This window comes from Oncorhynchus gorbuscha, unplaced genomic scaffold (assembly GCF_021184085.1).
Source record: "Oncorhynchus gorbuscha isolate QuinsamMale2020 ecotype Even-year unplaced genomic scaffold, OgorEven_v1.0 Un_scaffold_10987, whole genome shotgun sequence".
Taxonomy (NCBI): domain Eukaryota; kingdom Metazoa; phylum Chordata; class Actinopteri; order Salmoniformes; family Salmonidae; genus Oncorhynchus; species Oncorhynchus gorbuscha.
In genome coordinates, this window is record NW_025744457.1 from 499 (window position 1) to 10,260 (window position 9,762).

Genomic DNA, 9,762 nt, shown 5'->3' on the forward strand with positions numbered 1-9,762 from the left:
CCATCTTAATCCCTCGTTCCTCCATCATGTTAATCCCTCTCCGTTTTGTTCCTCCAGCATGTTAATCCCTCCCTCCTCCATCATGTTAATCCCTCTCCGTCTTGTTCCTCCAGCATGTTAATCCCTCCCTCCTCCATCATGTTAATCCCCCCCTGTCTCCCTCTCTGCCTCCAGCATGCTGATGTATGAGATGCGGGGAAGAAGGACCGCTATGATGTCATAGACCTGGACCCCTACGGAAGCCCCGCCCCCTTCCTGGATGCCGCCGTCCAGGCTGTCGGTGAAGGAGGTCCGTAGATGTCCGTCAGTTATTCTCTCTGCTTAACTTAACATGTTTATGAGTCAGCAACAGATACACTGAGTGCGTTTTCCAGTGTGGTTTTACTAAAAATGTCTCTCTCTCCCCCAGGTCTGTTGTGTGTGACATGTACTGACATGGCTGTGATGGCTGGTAACAGTGGGGAGACCTGCTACAGCAAATACGGCTCTGTCTCCATCAAAGCCAAGTACTGTCATGAGATGGTGAGGAAGGCTTGGCTAAACTGTATTCCAGCAGCGTGTATTTTCAACCACAACTGGATGCAAGTGACCTTCGTCTCTCCTGAGCCCGTATGGGAGTTGTAGCGATGAGACAAGATAGTAATTACTAACAATTGGATACCATGAAATTGGGGAGAAAAGGGGGTAAAATAAAAAACTGGATGCAAGAAAAACCTTGTTGGAATAATATGTGTAGTAGAACGAACATTTAGGGAAGTTGTGTGAATACATTTGGAATAGAAGTTTGAGAGTTTAGTCCCTGCTGTGTAGCTTGTCTCTTAACTCTCCTTCTCCACCTTCCCTCTTCTCCCTCCTCGCCACCTTCCCTCTTCTCCCTCCTCGCCACCTTCCCTCTTCTCCCTCCTCGCCACCTTCACTCTTCTCCCTCCTCGCCACCTTCCCTCTTCTCCCTCCTTCTCCACCTTCCCTCTTCTCCCTCCTTCTCCACCTTCCCTCTTCTCCCTCCTCGTCACCCCCCTCTTCTCCCTCCTCGCCACCCCCCTCTTCTCCCTCCTCGCCACCCCCCTCTTCTCCCTCCTCGCCACCCCCTCTTCTCCCTCCTCGCCACCCCCTCTTCTCCCTCCTCGCCACCCCCTCTTCTCCCTCCTCGCCACCCCCCTCTTCTCCCTCCTCGCCACCCCCTCTTCTCCCTCCCTCGCCACCCCCTCTTCTCCCTCCTCGTCACCCCCCTCTTCTCCCTCCTCGTCACCCCCTCTTCTCCCTCCTCGCCACCCCTCTTCTCCTCCTCGCCACCCCCTCTTCTCCCTCCTCGCCACCCCCTCTTCTCCCTCCTCGTCACCCCCTCTTCTCCCTCCTCGTCACCCCCCTCTTCTCCCTCCTCGTCACCCCCTCTTCTCCCTCCTCGCCACCCCCTCTTCTCCCTCCTCGCCACCCCCCCTCTTCTCCCTCCCTCGCCACCCCCCTCTTCTCCCTCCTCGCCACCCCCTCTTCTCCCTCCTCGCCACCCCCTTTCTCCCCTCCTCGCCCACCCCCTCTTCTCCCTCCTCGCCACCCCCTCTTCTCCCCCTCTTCCTCCTCTGCGCCACCCCCCTCTTCTCCCTCTCGCCACCCCATCTTCTCCTCGTCGCCACCCCATCTTCTCCTCGTCGCCACCCATCTTCCCCTCGTCCACGCCCATCTTTCCCCTCCCCCCTCTTCTCCTCGCCACCCCCTCCTCTTCTCCCTCCTCCCCCAGGCTCTGCGTATCATCCTACACAGTCTGACCAGAGAGCTGGTGTGTACCAACATACATCCACCCCCTGCTCTGTGTCAGTGTGGACTTCTACATACGAGTGTTTGTCAGGGTACACACTGGACAGGCCATGGTCAAAAACTCAGCAAGGTATGGACACACACACCCCGTAACACAACACTTTATCTAGACATGAAGTCTTCTAAGGACTGTAAAGTTGTTATTCTGAAGATATGATGACATTACACCTGATGTTGTGTTTCAGTAAACAAGCGTTGGTGTATAACTGTGTTGGCTGTGGCTCGTTAATTTACAACGACTGGGCAAGAGGACGACTCAGGGAAACCAGTAAGACACTATTTCTCTATGTGGGTTATTCCTGCCGAGTTGGGCAACTGTGTGTGTTAATGTTTCCTCTCTGTGTGTTTCAGTATAAAGTACTCTGCAGCACTGGACCGCCGGGTCGGAGCAGAGTGTGAACACTGTGGACACAGACACCAGGTGAGGACACACACACACACACACTCTCAAACACTTTGTCTCTTACTTTCTCACACATTCTCTCTGACACCGTCTCTCCCTCCTCCTCCTCTGTAGCTGGGTGGTCCTATCTGGGGTGAGGCCTCATGACGGAGCTTCGGCTCAGAAGGTCTTCTATCTGCCGTGTCTGGGAACCGCCCGCTTGGAACCGCCCCGCGTCGCATAAGAGGGCATGCTCAGCATGGTCAAGCAGAGGTGAGAGGTTAGGGTCATAGAGGGCATGCTCAGCATGGTCACAGAGGTGAGAGGTTAGGGTCATAGAGGGCATGGTCACAGAGGTGAGAGGTTAGAGGGCATGCTCAGCATGGCCACAGAGGTGAGAGGTTAGGAGGGCATGCTCAGCATGGTCACAGAGGTGAGAGGTTAGGGGTCATAGGTCTACAAGAAGCAGTCTGAAATACACTTTATATTACATGGAATAAGACATGGGGGACCCCTTTTCTCAACTGCATGCTGCTTTCCTCCTCAACCCATTGGAGGAGAAGGTCAGAGGTGAGGGGACTTCTCTTTCTCCTCCAATGGGTTTTGAGAAGGAGGCGAGGGAGAGCGGAGGTGAGAGGCATGGAAGAGATTCTTCCATTGATGCTGATCCAAGGTTAGGTTGGTGTTCTCACCCTTAATGGTTGGATTGGGAGAAAGGGTCAGCTGATCTGAGGTTAGGTTGGTGTTCTCACCCTTAATGGTAGGATTGGGAGAAAGGGTCAGCTGATCTGAGGATAGGTTGGTGTTCTGACCCTTAATGGTAGGATTGGGAGAAAGGGTCAGCTGATCTGAGGTTAGGTTGGTGTTCTCACCCTTAATGGTAGGATTGGGAGAAAGGGTCAGCTGATCTGAGGATAGGTTGGTGTTCTCACCCTTAATGGTAGGATTGGGAGAAAGGGTCAGCTGATCTGAGGTTAGGTTGGTGTTCTGACCCTTAATGGTAGGATTGGGAGAAAGGGTCAGCTGATCTGAGGTTAGGTTGGTGTTCTCACCCTTAATGGTAGGATTGGGAGAAAGGGTCAGCTGATCTGAGGTTAGGTTGGGGTTCTCACTCTTAATGGTAGGATTGGGAGAAAGGGTCAGCTGATCTGAGGTTAGGTTGGGGTTCTGACCCTTAATGGTAGGATTGGGTAAGAAGAGAAATGGCAAGCTGATCTGAAGTCTGCCTAAGATGAGCCAGGTGTAATGTCCAAACTTTAACTGTTGTCTGTGTGTCCAGGAGCTGGAGGATGTGCCTCTATACTACACAGTGGACAACCTGAGCAGCACTATACACTGCAGCACTCCCCCTCTGCTCCAATTCAGGTCCTACTCTCCCTCTCATATAAGACTGTCCTGTCTGATTACATAAAATACAACTCTATCCTTGAACTCACTCACCCTGTCTCTCTCTCTCTCTCTCTCTCTCTCTCTCTCTCTCTCTCTCTCTCTCTCTCTCTCTCTCTCTCTCTCCAGGTCGGCTCTGCTTCATGCAGGCCACAGGGTGTCCTTGTCTCATGCCTGTAAGAATGCTCTAAAGACGGATGCTCCTCCCAGGGTCCTCTGGGACGTCATGCGATGCTGGGTAAGACACAATGCACCATGGGAACCATTTCAATATGGGATGAAACTGAAAGTCCAAGTCCCAATCTGGGTGTAGATTTGACAGTATGTGGTGGTTATGTTGTATCCTGTAGGAAAAGTCCCAATCTGGGTGTAGATTTGACAGTATGTGGTGGTTATGTTGTATCTGCAGGAAAAGTCCCAATCCCGGGTGTAGATTTGACAGTATGTAGTGGGGTGTATTTATCCTGCAGGAAAAGTCCAATCCAGTGAAGAGAGACAGACTGTCAGAGAGCAGCCCTGCTCACCACATCCTGTGCTGAACCCATGTAAGTCTGGGACTGAACCAACTGCCTGGGAGATGAAGATGCCAGTACAGTTTAACATAGAGATGGTATAATGTAGTGATGAATAAGATTATGGATATTAGGAAAAGGTATGTCCTGTCCCCCTTCTTGCTCTCTCCCCATCTCTCTATCTCTCTCCCTATCTCTCTCCCTATCTCTCTCCCCTATCTCTCTCCCTATCTCTCTCCCCTATCTCTCTCCCCTATCTCTCTCCCTATCTCTCTCCTCTCCTATCTCTCTCCTCTCCTATCTCTCCTCTCTCTCTCCTCCTCTCTCTCTCTCCCTCTCTCTCCTCCCTTCTCTCCTCCCTCTCTCTCCCATCTCTCTCTCCCCATCTCTCTCCCCCTCTCTCTCCCCCTCTCTCTCTCCCCCCTCTCTCCTCCCTCTCCCCCATATCTCTCTCCTCCCTCTCCCCCATATCTCTCTCCTCCCTCTCCCCCATATCTCTCTCCTCCCTCTCCCCCATATCTCTCTCCTCCCTCTCCCCCATATCTCTCTCTCTCTCTCCCCCATCTCTCTCCCCATCTCTCTCTCCCATCTCTCTCCTCTCTCTCTCTCCCTCTCCCCATATCTCTCTCCCTCCCTCTCCCCCATATCTCTCTCCTCCCTCTCCCCCATATCTCTCCCCCATATCTCTCTCCCTCCCTCTCTCCCCCATCTCTCTCCCCCTCCCTCCTCTCCCCCATCTCTCTCCCCTCTCTCTCTCCTCTCTCTCTCTCCCATCTCTCTCCTCCCTCTCTCTCCCATCTCTCCTCCCTCTCTCCCCCATCTCTCTCCTCCCTCTCTCCCCCATCTCTCTCCTCCTCTCTCCCCCATCTCTCTCCTCCCTCTCTCCCCCATCTCTCTCTCTCCCTCTCCCCATCTCTCTCCTCCCTCTCTCTCCTCTCTCGCGCTCTCTCTCTCTCTAGTCTACAGGCGTGTTTTGATGTGAGGAGGATGCCAATCCCCAGTCTCGCCGTCGCCACCTCACCCGCTTCCAGGAGAACCCTGAGCCTTTCTGGGGGCCCAAGGCCCGTGCCAATGCTGGGTAGGATACACTTATTAATACTAACCCCGTCCCTTGACCCTAACCTAAACCTCAGGCCAGCCGGGAGCCAAGGCTAGCGCCAATGCTGGGGGGATACACCTATTAATACTAACCCGTCCTTGACCCCTAACCCTAAACCTCAGGCCAGCCGGGAGCCAAGGCTCACGCCAATGCTGGGTAGGATACACTTATTAATACTAACCCGATCCTTGACCCCTAACCCTAAACCTCAGGCCAGCTGGGGGCCAAAGGCTCGCGCCAATGCTGGGTAGGATACACCTATTAATACTAACCCCGTCCTGACCCCTAACTTCCAGGCCAGCTGAGGGCCAAGGCTCACGCCAATGCTGGGTAGGATACACTTATTAATACTAACCGTCCTTGACCCCTAACCCTTAAACCTCAGGCAGCTGGCGCCCAGGCCTTCTGGCAACAGGTCACAAATCTTGCTGCAGTGATGGCATACTGTGGAATTTCACCCAGTAGATATGGGACTTTATCAAAATTGGGTTTGTTTTCGAATTCTGAGAAAATATGTGTCTCTAATATGGTCATACATTTGGCAGGAGGTTAGGAAGTGCCGCTCAGTTTCCACCTCATTTTGTGGGCAGTGAGCACATAGCCTGTCTTCTCTTGAGAGCCAGGTCTGCCTACGGCCTTTCTCAATAACAAGGCTATGCTCACTGAGTCTGTACATAGTCAAAGCTTTCCTTAAGTTTGGGTCAGTCACAGTGGTCAGGTATTCTGCCACTGTGTACTCTTTGTTTAGGGCCAAATAGCATTCTAGTTTGCTCTGTTTTTGTAAATTCTTTCCAATGTGTCAAGTAATTATCTTTTTGTTTTCTCATGATTTGGTTGGGTCTAATTGTGCTGCTGTCCTGGGGCTCTGTGTGTTTGTGAACAGAGACCAGCTTGTAGTGGACTCTTCTCCAGGTTCATCTCTCTGTAGGTCATGACTTTGTTATGGAAGGTTTGGGAATGGCTTTCTTTTAGGGTTTTGATCATTAGCGGGTGCCGGCCTAATTCTGCTCTGCAGGCTTCATTTGGTGTTCGTTGTATACAGAGGATATTTTTGCAGAATTCTGCATGCAGAGTCTCAATTTGGTGTCTCTCTCTCTCAGTGGTGGAGGTATCTCATCAGACCTGGAGGACAGGAGGAAACAGGGTCAAAACAAGAGGAAGAACCAGATCACAGACGCCACCCAGCTTAAAGGCTTCCCTGCAAGAGGTTCAGGAAGGTATGAGAGCACATTTCCCCTCCCCACACCCTGTAACACTAGTGGGCATTGCATTACACAAGATTCAGAAAGTCCGAAAGTTGCAAAGAGCTTCCCTTGCACAAGGTACAGGGAAACACCCCACAATAACCATATAGACATTGTAGAATGTAAGGCTGCGTTTACACAGGCAGCCCAATGCTGATCTTTTTACACTAATTGGTATTTTGACCAATCAGACCAGCTCTAAAAAAGATCTGATGTGAAAAGATCTGATTTGATTTCTCAAAAAAGGCTATTAGGAGAAAAACTATCAGAATTGGACTGCCTGTGTAGAGGCAGCCACGGGAATGTTTCACAGGAGCTTTCTCTTTGGTGAAATGTTCTGAAGGGTGTGAGCACACTCTGTTCTTTTCATAATCACACTGTCGGCATAGTAACCGTACACTACCAGAGAACAAGGTGTTCTATCTCCCCAGCAACAGACAGTGCCTCATTAATTATGAATCATCATAACACTTCAGCTATTATTACAGATACATTTTCCACACAATAATAAACCTAAACTGGCATTGTTAAATACTTATTGGCTTGAAGGGCATTCTAGAGCTTGCAATATTTCCCTATAACGCAAGGTAGAATTTAAGGGCTTATACATATTTTGTTTAAGCTGCTTTTTAAAGTAAGTCTAATTGGGAAAAAGTATTGTTTTTTAAATTTATTTTCACAATAGCCAGCTAAGACTGATGGTTGGGTTAGCTAAACTAGCGAGTCTGTTAGCTACAGTAGTTGCCTTGGTAACCAAGCTATCTAGGTAACTTGCTAGCTACTTCAGTGGATGTTGAACACATTTCTAGTGGTAAATATGTTAAGTTCTAGCCTTGGTGTGAAAGGGATAATCAACACGGGGCTCTATGTGTTCTGGGAAAGGAAGGTCAGTTTCACTCCTCGTGTCTAGTTGATCATCTTCTCTGTCATTCAATATTTTCAATAGGACACATAACCCCTCATTATGTCTTGTATATGATCTGCATGCTTTTCCCCTCCCCTTTCTGCCTCTCTCTCTGTCTCTCTCTCTGTCTCTCTCTCTGCCTCTCTCTCTCTGCCTCTCTCTCTGCCTCTCTCTCTGCCTCTCTCTCTGTCTCTCTCTCTCTGTCTCTCTCTCTGCCTCTCTCTCTGTCTCTCTGTCTCTGTCTCTCTCTCTGCCTCTCTCTCTGTCTCTCTCTCTGTCTCTCTCTCTGCCTCTCTCTCTCTGCCTCTCTCTCTGCCTCTCTCTCTGCCTCTCTCTCTGTCTCTCTCTCTGTCTCTCTCTCTGCCTCTCTCTCTGTCTCTGTCTCTGTCTCTCTCTCTGTCTCTCTCTCTGTCTCTCTCTCTGTCTCTCTCTCTGCCTCTCTCTCTCTGCCTCTCTCTCTGCCTCTCTCTCTGTCTCTCTCTCTGTCTCTCTCTCTGTCTCTCTCTCTGTCTCTCTCTCTGCCTGTCTCTCTCTGCCTCTCTCTCTGCCTCCTCTGCCTCTCTCTGCCTCTCTCTCTGTCTCTCTCTCTGTCTCTCTCTCTGTCTCTCTCTCTGTCTCTCTCTCTGTCTCTCTCTCTGTCTCTCTCTCTGTCTCTCTCTCTGTCTCTCTCTCTGTCTCTGTCTCTCTCTCTGTCTCTCTCTCTGTCTCTCTCTCTGCCTCTCTCTCTGCCTCTCTCTCTCTCTCTCTCTGCCTCTCTCTCTCTGCCTCTCTCTCTCTGTCTCTCTGTCTCTCTCTCTGTCTCTCTCTCTGTCTCTCTCTCTGTCTCTCTCTCTGCCTCTCTCTCTGTCTCTCTCTCTGCCTCTCTCTCTGTCTCTCTCTCTGTCTCTCTCTCTGTCTCTCTCTCTGTCTCTCTCTCTGCCTCTCTCTCTGTCTCTCTCTCTGTCTCTCTCTGTCTCTGTCTCTCTCTCTGTCTCTCTCTCTGCCTCTCTCTCTGTCTCTCTCTCTGCCTCTCTCTCTGCCTCTCTCTCTGCCTCTCTCTCTGCCTCTCTCTCTGTCTCTCTCTCTGCCTCTCTCTCTGCCTCTCTCTCTGCCTCTCTCTCTGTCTCTCTCCTCTCTCTCTGCCTCTCTCTCTGCCTCTCTCTCTCTCTGTCTCTCTCTGTCTCTGTCTCTCTCCTCTCTCTGTCTCTCTCTGTCTCTCTCTGTCTCTGTCTCTCTCTGTCTCTCTCTCTGTCTCTCTCTCTGTCTCTCTCTCTGTCTCTCTCTCTGTCTCTCTCTCTGTCTCTCTCTGTCTCTCTCTGTCTCTCTCTGTCTCCAGGGTAAATGCACACACGGTGAAAAATGCTGTTACTCCCATGACCTGGAACAGAATAACCAGATGGAGTGATGGTGGAGCGAGTCTCCTCTTTTCTTCCCTCCCACTTGGTATCCTCATGTCCAGCTCAGCAGAATCTGTCCACTAAGGTATACTGGACACAATCATGACGAAGCAACCAGGTGAAACTCCAGGCCCCAGACATAACTAACTTTGAACTCGTTATGACTCGGGGGTGAAGTTTCCCAATTGGTTCATCTAGGATCAGCTTCCCTCCCCAATCCTCTACATTACCATTAGTGGGAGAATGCAAAACTGACCCAGTATCAGCATCTATGGGCAACTTCATAATGGGATGTCTAGTTGGCCCTGTATTGAAATACACACACTGGCTTCATACTGAAGTGAAGCATCAATTCTGTTTTATTTATGACTGTTGTGACAGTCTAATAAAAGTCTTTATGGCAAGTGTGAAGTCATTTGTTCTGGTGAAAAATAGCTTTTACTGATGGTTCATTTTTATAACAGCTGTTGTGTAATTGTCAATGTGCTTTGACTTCCATTGTAGCACATGTACATATTATAGTCATGTGGAGGAATGGGTGAGTGAATACACACTGAGAAACAACCTGGGTTTAATATCAGCTGCACATTGATTCTCTGATTCAACACACAAGCAGTTCAATACATCATTTGCCACTGGTGGTCTTGCCGACCAATCAGATTGGATCTTTTGCCACGTGTAAAATGCAGCCTAAACCTCATTTACCAAGAGGCATTAGGAGAGGAATAAACATCGCTTACAGTAGCACAGAATATTAATCGGCATGTAGAGAATGTGCACCAGTATGTATGAATCAGAACATATATATATATATTCACTCTGCATGTAGAGAATGTGCACCAGTATGTGAATCAGTGTATATATATTCATAAATGAGAGAATGTGAATCAGAACATATATATAATGGCATGTATAGAGAATGTGAATCAGAGACATATATATATTAACTTTGCATGAGAATGTGCACCAGTATGAGAATCAAGACATATATATATTCACTTTGCATGTAGAGGAGAATGTGCCAGTATGAGAATCAGAACATGTATA

General features: G+C 49.7%; 1 pseudogene; it reads left to right on the plus strand.

The window, feature by feature from the left end:
- Window positions 1–200: 200 nt before the first annotated feature.
- Window positions 201–8,892, plus strand: LOC124016894 (annotated as a pseudogene).
- The last annotated feature ends 870 nt before the right edge of the window (window positions 8,893–9,762 follow it).